The sequence below is a fragment of the Pseudorca crassidens genome, chromosome 14 (assembly GCF_039906515.1).
Source record: "Pseudorca crassidens isolate mPseCra1 chromosome 14, mPseCra1.hap1, whole genome shotgun sequence".
In the NCBI taxonomy this organism is placed as follows: Eukaryota; Metazoa; Chordata; class Mammalia; order Artiodactyla; family Delphinidae; genus Pseudorca; species Pseudorca crassidens.
In genome coordinates this window covers 12,363,577-12,372,653 of record NC_090309.1, presented here as the reverse complement: position 1 = coordinate 12,372,653, position 9,077 = coordinate 12,363,577, and the positions used below count along the sequence as shown (strand labels likewise).

General features: G+C 51.6%; 1 pseudogene; it reads right to left on the bottom strand.

Moving 5' to 3' along the window:
- Positions 1–2,521: 2,521 nt before the first annotated feature.
- Positions 2,522–8,156, bottom strand: LOC137205786 (large ribosomal subunit protein uL16-like; annotated as a pseudogene).
- Positions 8,157–9,077: the final 921 nt, after the last annotated feature.

The following is a 9,077-nucleotide window of genomic DNA, read 5'->3' as shown; positions in this document are numbered from 1 at the left end:
GGTTTTGCAACAAAGCACAACGACTTCCATTCAGAGTTTTGACCTGATCATCCAGAAAGACTTATAGGATGTGGCATGTCCTCTTTGAAAAAGGAAGGCCAGTTTATGATACATTTTCGAAAATTTTCTCTACAAAATGGCCAAACTTAATGAAGTTAGGCACTTTTGAAGGGATAACAATTATCTGGGGGAAAAAAATGTATTTCAGTGAAATAGTTCCTTCCTTGGTAATTCCAGACGAGCAACTGTTAGGATGGTGAGGCAAGAGTATGGAGGCTGCAGGAGGTACATTACCTCATTGGATGGATGGATGGATTAGTGGATAGATGGATGGATGGATGGATGGATGGATGGATGGATGGATGGATGGATGGATCGGTGGATGGACGGATGGATTCGTGGATAGATGGATGGATGGATGGATGGATGGAAGGACAGTTGGATGCACAGACCTATGGACTATATATGGTAGCCTTTATTAAGGGTATCAGAGGAGAATCAAGCTTCAGAAATCAGCAGGATTTCCCGAGTCCCTTTCACCCATTCTCTGCTCTCTGCTCATCTCAGGGAGACTTTTTTAAAGGTGCATAGTTCCTCTCTGGGTCAGAAACAGAAGGAGGAATACCCGGTTATGGGAAGTCACCAGAAATTTCCTCAGCCCTCCCACTGGGTGTTAACATGGTGAGTGTGCAAAAATGTATCCCGCTTTTCCCATAGCTGAACTCGGGGGTCTATCCCAAGATTCCCTTCCACCTGAGGATAAGGAAGTCACCCAGTGACATTCACATACACTCCGTCACATCAGTGGTTTCTCAGGCCACCTCTCCAAGTACACTCCCAGCCCTCTCCTGGGCTTGACTGAACAGCGTGGGGGTTATACTCAGCACGCTGGGAGCTAGGAGCTGGTAGCTGCCCATCACTTCTTGGTGGGGCCTCATGTGACGTGCACTGGCACAGCTGGGGAACCAGCACATCCCCACACTGCTGCGTGCTGAGGTGGCCATATCCCCAATGGATCTTCAGCTGGCCAGTCTGTAGTGCCGTTCCAGGATGTGGCCACCTGTCCAGACCCCAGTGCCCCTCAGCTGACGGCAGGTCCAGCTGGGGAGGACCACAGGCTGTCACAGGGCCCTCTTGGCCTGGCCCCTGTGCCACGGGCACCCTTGTGGGACTTGGTACATTTCAGAGCCCCTTCCAGAAGAGGAGATTTGTTACGGTAACAACAAGTGAATCCTTGCATTGCTTTGACTGTGTGCCAGGCTCGTTAACAGCCCTACGGGGTAGGCCTTCCACTACTCTGAATTTACAGATGGCAAAATGAGGCACCAAAGTCCTAAGCCGCTCGCCCACCATTACAAAGCAAGATGGCAGAGCGGACTTGAGCCCAGAGCCCAGGCGCCAACATCTGTGCTGTCAACCCCTGGGTGAAACCGCCTCTGCCCAGGAGCCCTCACAAAACCCCTGGACTTTTCAACAGCATGAAAGACAAAGAAAGGCCGAGGGAATGTTCCAGATTAATGGAGGAGGCTATGCGGTATCTGCTCTCAGATATTGAATCAGGGAAGAGGACATCCTTAGGTCAACAAATAAGACTAGACAATCAACAGCTGCTAAAAGTACTGGCTCAATGTCAATCTGTGAAGTTGATACCGTAAGAAAAATCTCTATTCTTGGAAAATACTGAAGTATTTAGGGTAAAAGGGTAACTTACCTTCAAATGCTCCAGGGAAAAAATTATGCATATAGAGACATCCGTGTGGGGGGTGTGTGTGTGTGTGTGTGTGTGTGTGTGTGTGTGTACATGCTTGGGGAGACAAATGATAAAGCAAATGGAGTAAAATGTTAACAGTCGGTAAATCTTGGCAAAAGGTAGAAAGATGTCCTTTGAACTACGTCTTATGTTTACAACTTTTCATAAACTTGGAATTATTTCCAAATTTTAAAAATATCTTTTTTAAATAAGGAGTCCCAAGGCCCCCATGTCACCACCAGGAACAGTCACTTTGGCTCCCACTTTCTTCTGAGCTCCCAGCTGGACGCCTCCCATCCCCCCAGGGGCAGAGTGGAAACAGGACCACTCAGCCCTCATGCCTGTTGATTCTCACACCCAGGCTGTGCCTGTTTAGAAAGTGTCCAGGCCCAGCACGTGATGGCTTTGTTCCCCGTGGCTGCCTGACACTCAGAGAGGTGGCCAGATCGTAGGTGCCCGGGGTGTTGAGTGCACCTGTCGCCCCTCACACTTCACCTCCACCTTCAGTCGGAGGCATTATTCCAGCTCACCCAGCTGGTGCACAGCTGGTCCACAGCATCGAGGGGCCTTTCATACCCCTGAGCTTGGAGAAACTCTCTCGAGACCACCAGAAACTTCCCGCAGATGGGGCTTCCTCACACAGGGGTGGCTGTCCAGGGAGACTGAGGCGGGGACCAGAGCAATATATCAGGAAGGCTTTTTGGATTTTTTTGGACAGGAAAGTAGGATTTATCGGTGGGTGTGAGTAAGGAGGGGACAGCGCCAAGACTCTCAGGAGTGCAGGGCCCGCCATGTGTCCAGGGGCCACGACTAGGGGTGTATTTGATCCCACAGGCATCTGGGATGAGCCACTTTTCTGCCACCATGTTTTCAAATTCATCCGCATTAAACTTAGTAAATCCCCTCTTCTTGGGGATGTGGATTTTCTGGCGGCCAGGGAACTTGAACTTGGCCCTGCGCAGGGCATCAATCACGTGCTCCTTGTTCTGCAGCTTGGCGTGGATGGACATTATGACCTGGCCAGTGTGGACCCTGGCCACCGTGCCCTGGGGCTTTCCAAAGGCACCATGCATACCTGTCCGGAGCCTATCAGCTCCAGCCCAGGGCAACATCTTGTTGACACGGATGATGTGGAAGGCGTGGAGCTGCACTCGGATGTGAAAACTATCTTTGCCACAGCTTTTCATGACGTACGCGTTGGCACAAATACGGGCCGCCTCCGGGGCTTCGGAGGAGAGCTGCTCATACTTATGTGACACCACGTGGCCACAGAGTGGGAGCTCAACCACTTTCGCCTTCTTCCAGCCCAGGTCAAAGATGCAGATCGTGGACTTCCCTGGTGGCGCAGTGGTTGAGAGTCCACCTGCCGATGCAGGGGACGTGGGTTCGTGCCCCGGTCCGGGAGGATCCCACATGCCGCGAAGCGGCTGGGCCCGTGAGCCACAACTACTGAGTCTGCGCATCTGGAGCCTGTGCTCCGCAATGGGAGAGGCCACAGCAGTGAGAGGCCCGCGTACCACAAAAAAAAAAGAAAGATGCATCTCTTAGCATCAGGGACACCTCAGCAGAAGCCAGACTTTGGGTACAGTCTGTTCTCACCATACCGGTAACACCGGGAGGGGTGGCGGCCCACAGCAACACCAGGATCTTCAGGGGCGCGCCAAAGGAAGGCTTTTTAACAGAGGGGCATCCTGGATGAGGTCTTCAGGAAATGTAGGATTTGTGTTAGTTTAGAGGAGAAAGGGATTTCACGAAGCCGGCAGCGCGCCCAGCGCTGAGGGGCTGGAAGAAAACTGACCCACAGAAACAGCAGAGGCTGGGAGCTGCCTCCAGGGCAGTGGCCGTTGGAGGGCTCCTCCCCTCCGATGTGGCCACACAGCCAAAGGGCACGTCCCGGGGTGAATGGGGAGGGACGGTGACTGGAGGGTGGACTCCACTTGCTGGAAGGAGCTGGGGCTGACATAAGGCCCACATACAATTCTGCCCCAATCCTGCCCCACCCAGGGCAAAGGCCGGCCCCCTGAATGGGTGGGGCAGCGTGGAAGGAGAGATCTGGGGTGAGACGTTAGGAAACTTCCAAGAACTTATCTCTCCTGCCATTAGAATAAAGGAAGTCGCTGGGAGGCTGTGGTGTGTGAGTGCATATGTGAGCGTGAGTGAGTGTGGGTGTGAGTGTGTGTGCGCTGACTGCCCACACGGCCGACCTGACCATCCTGCAAGAGCACAGGATGGGGGCAGGGAGGCCGGGGCCAAGGCTCCCCCGTGGGACATCAATGCAACACTTTGGGGCTCCACTTTTAGGTAAAATTGGCCCCTGAGGGAGTGAGGTGAGGTCTTATTTACACCTAAACTGGGAAACCAGGGGCCCCCCTAGCTCAGCAGCTGTGCAGCCCTGCAGACCTTGGGTCCCCAGGGAATCTGAGGACGGCAGGAGGCAGAGGAAGCCCGAAGCACGGGAGACAGTGCCATCCTGTCCCTGAACTGTGTAGCTCAGTGGAGAAGGTGCACGATGGCCCCGAGCCAGGTTTGGGACAGGATGGAAGGGCATCCGAGACCCGCCAGACCTGCCTGAGGCCTGGCCAGGGGCCTTAACAGCCACTGCCAGGGACAGGTCCCTCCCCCTGCCCCCGACAGAGACCCACACCTGCCCTTGCTGCGACCTGGGGAATCCGGAGGGGGCTAGGCAGGATGAGCACAGGCCAGAGCAGAGGGTCCCGGGGCAAAGGGAACCTGCGCGGGAGTCAGAATGGGGCATATTTCAGTATTATGTGCAGTATTTTCCTGCACATCAATCGATCTAGTCAGACACCACGCATTCCTTAGGTATGCGCCTCATGCCAAACTTATGCTAGAAGCTGGGTTTAAAACTATGAGGAGGTGTTACCTGCCCTTAAGTAGCTGACAGTCCAAGAAAGACAACAGGCATTAGTGGGGAACAGTGAAATGAGAAAGCTGTGCCCTTAGAACCCGGGGAGGTCAGGGAAGGCTTCCTGGAGGAGGAATCAGCCATGCAAGGGCTGCCCCCGACGGTGCTGAGCGGCCGCCTGGCGAGCCTGTGGGTGTCACAGACATGCTTGGTTGCGGTGGGGAGTTGGGGTGTCAGCTGGGGTGCACTGTGGCCGGCCTTGCAGGCCACACTGACAGGCGGGGACTTTCTCTTGGAGGTGATGAGAGTGAAGGAATGTAAGAGAAGAGTGACCCGGTCCCATGTGCCCAGGGGTGGATCTCCGTGGCTCAGGGTGGAGGAGGACACGTGAGAGGGCTTGGCCGGGCGGCAGAGGCCAGTCCGGCGCCTGGTGCAGTGGTGGGGCAAGAGATGCTAAGCGCCTGAACCCGCCCTCCACGGGAGTGATGCTGGCGAAGAGGAGGTGGGGGAAATACTAGGAAATAAACAAGGTCAGGGCTTCCCTGGTGGCGCAGTGGTTGAGAGTCCGCCTGCCAATGCGGGGGACGCAGGTTCGTGCCCCGGTCCGGGAGGATCCCACATGCCGCGGAGCGGCTGGGCCCGTGAGCCGTGGCTGCTGAGCCTGCGCATCCGGAGCCTGTGCTCCGCAACGGGAGAGGCCACGGCAGTGAGAGGCCCGCGTACCGCAAAAAATAAATAAATAAATATTTTTTAAAAAACTCATGTACTTTATTATATGTACATTAGACCTCAAGGAAAAAAATTAAGGGTGATGGATTTGAAGATTTCAGATGGGGAGCAGTCTGGGGGAGGACGAGGCCCTGTGGTGCAGGGTAGAAGCAAGTCCCAGGGAGGTTGATGGAGTCTGGGAGGGGAGGGAACCCGCGCCCCATGGACGGGAAAGTCATTCAGTTGTGAATGATTGTGAAACAGTTAAGAAAAACTATTTTGCAAAGTGGATCGTGCTGTGCTAGTTTATCCGCAGGCCCTATTCCATGAGGGTGCCGGTCCCAGCCGCCCTTTCCCTGTCTGTCCCCAGGCCTGGTCCCCAAATCCACAGTAGCATCTGCTGGGCAACACTGTGGACACCCACCTGCCCACACAGCGCACACACTTACAAGGGCCAAACCTGGCAAAAGGCTTAGTGACACCACAGGAACGGAGTGGCCCTGGCTGGCCCACTGACACTTGAGGCCCTGGTTAGGGTCATCCTGGTCATACGGGTCTCCTTTTCCTTGGGATGGAGCTCTTCCCTAGGAGACTTCTGGCTCTCACACATGAGATATCCCCCATCCGCTCACTAGCCTCTCCAGGGCCTCCATGTATGTGACACGGGACAGACCTGGAAGGCCGCAGGGGACAGTGAACGACGGCTGCCGGGCACAGCGGCTGTCCTCACCAGGATTACAACCAACCCGAAACGGGTAGAATGCTTACTTCATGAGTCTTCGTTTTCTCTTCAGTAAAACTGCTAGGTCTCAATTCATTTTTAAGGGAGAGAGACATCAGGGTGACAGTTCCTACATTTCTCAAATTCAGACTGAGCTAAAGGCAGGCAGCAGTCCGGCGCCTGCCTGTGAGGCTCCCAGCTCAGACAGGGTACGTCCCAGGGGTTCGGGGCAGCACAAGCTAAGCCTTGTGCAAAGATTCTAGGTCGGCAGGAGAGTGACCTAATTAAACACACAGGCTTCTTCTTAGCCAAGGAGCCCCAATTAAGGCCCCTGGGCAGCCACAGCGCAAAGGCACAGCTCTAGAAGTAACCGGAATAATTATTTTTAAACAGCAGTTACTTACTTCTGATTATTGAAGTAGCACATATTCATCATAGCACGTTTGGAAAATACAGAAAGTACAGACAAGAAAATGCTACCCAGAGAGAACCACTGTTTTTGCTTATTTCCTCATGGTCTTTTTTTGTACCTATTTACATGTTTGGCCTTCGAGGAAATGTTTATTCACATAACGTAAGTGAAAAGAGATACAAAATTATAAACAGTGTGATCCCAAATTTGTTAGGGTTGTCATAAGGATAGAGTTCTGTATCCTGTTTCTTTCACTCAGTATTAAAACACAAACGTCTCCTCCACCTCATTAAATATTCAGCTGCTTGATTTTTAATGACTGCACAGCGTCCATCATATAGGATAACGTATACACTCTCCCATAGTGATGGGGCATTAACATTGTTTCCGGTTTTTTAAATAACTTTACAATGGACCTCCGTGTATAGCTCTGACTTTGTTTCCTGGGCTAGATTTCCAGAAGTAAAAATTATTTAGGGCTCTTATTATACATGACCAAACGGCTTTCTGAACGTTGGAAGTGATTGGCACTGCTATGAGCAAAGGATGAGATATCATAGCGCCCATGGCATATCTTAATTCCTGTAATAACAAGCAGAACTCCTTTACCTACTGGTGGTAGATCCAGGTCCAGCCCAGAGGCAGTGTAAGCAGATACCAGTTCCTCAGAGCCATCTGGACTTTAGAACAAAGCACAGCCCGGGTCTGAGTCAGCTTTCACTAGGCGAGGCTGCTATAACAAACAACCTTCAACGAGGAAGCTTTCTCTCTCACCCACATTACTCCTAAGATGTGGATCAGCTGTGGCTTTACTCCAGATGCCTTCTTGTTCTGGGACCCAGGCTGAAGGAACAAGTCCTGTCTCCATTCTCATGGCCAAGGACAAAGAGACAGAGCAGAAGCCCACCCTGGCTTTTAAGGCTTTGATGTCGACGTGGCAGGCATCACTCCCACTCACTTCCGTTGGCCCAGGGAGGTGATGTGGCCAGTCCAGTGCCAGTGAGGGGAAGAAGTACATTCCTCCCACGGGGAGGCACCACTGGTCACACCCGGCTGTGCAGAACTCTCTACGGAGTGGACAGAAAATAACTGGGGACAAGAATACCACCGACCACAGCTCTGAGCCCTCAGAAACAGATCTCAGTGTTTGTTATCACATCCTGGGACTGAACGTGACATCAGGAATGTTTGGCAACAAGAATCCCTTTCATAATGGAAACTCCCGTGCCCCAGAAGGCTTCCCCGCTGACAGATGAAGGAGGTCACGTAGGTTTGCCTTTTGTGCAAATACAAGAAAATATTGATATATATGTGTTTTTGTGTATTTATGTACCTATATTTATAAGTCGCTCCATTTAAAATAGTAAAGATATATTGTTATATTTTCAAAAGTTAAAAGAAAAGCCTTATGTATAACAGGCTACTATTTCTTGTTAAAGGGGGAGAATACTTACACATAATACATATAACTTATGCTTATATATGCATAAAACATTTCCCCAAAATCAATAAGAAGCGGTAACAGTGGTTATTTCAGGAAAGTGAACTAAAGAACTGAGGGCAGAGAGGGGAGGTTCTTCACCGTACACATTTTTTACAGTTTGAATTTTTTTCCTTGTGTTTATATTGCTTCCCCGCCTCCAAATTCTTTTAACTAAAAATTTTTTAAATTGTCCTTTTTCAATCTGCTCTTACCCATGTTACACAGTCTCTCTGTCTGTTCTTCCTTCATTGCTGTCACACTGGGACATGCCCTGATTCCCATGCCTCACGCCTTAGAAAGCAGAGTTTCCAGAAAGCACTGGAAAACCCAGGAAGAGCAAGTAGCAGCGGACACCACACCCCCATATGGTTGTGCAGGCCGTGCTCTGTTATGGCCGGCAGGTAAGCCCCTCAGAGTAAGGTGAGACCGAAGGACAGAGAGAATTCTCTTGCAGGAGTCAGGAGTCTTGCCCCCGTGAGGAAGGTGGAGAGATGGAGAGAAAAGGAGACAAAAGGAAAGCAGTAACTTGTGCAAAGGAAGTTAGTGGTGCCCCCGAGACAGGACACTCTAAACTGTGCCACCGGCTGCCCAGACCCCGGCTCCATCCTCCTTACGTCCCCATGTCTGCTCCAAATCTTCAGAAAAGCCTCCTAGGGCTCCCCTGGTGGCGCAGTGGTTAAGAATCCGCCTGCCAAGGCAGAGGACATGGGTTCGAGCCCTGGTCCGGGAAGATCCCACATGCCACGGAGCAACTAAGCCCGTGTACCACAACTACTGAAGCCCACGCGCCTAGAGCCCGCAAGCCACAACTACTGAAGCCCGCGCGCCTAGAGCCCGTGCTCCGCAGCAAGAGAAGCCACCGCAGGGAGAAGCCCTCGCACTGCAACGAAGAGTAGCCCTCGCTCACCACAACTAGAGAAAGCCCGCACGCAGCAACCAAAACCCAACACAGCCAAAAATAAAATAAATTAAATAAAAATAAATTTAAATAAAAAACACTGAGGAAAGAAATCAAAGATGACACAAACAGATGGAGAAATATACCTATACCATGTTCTTGGATTGGAAGAATCAATACTGTGAAAATGACTATGCTACCCAAAGCAATCTACAGGTTCAGTGCAATCCCTATCAAAC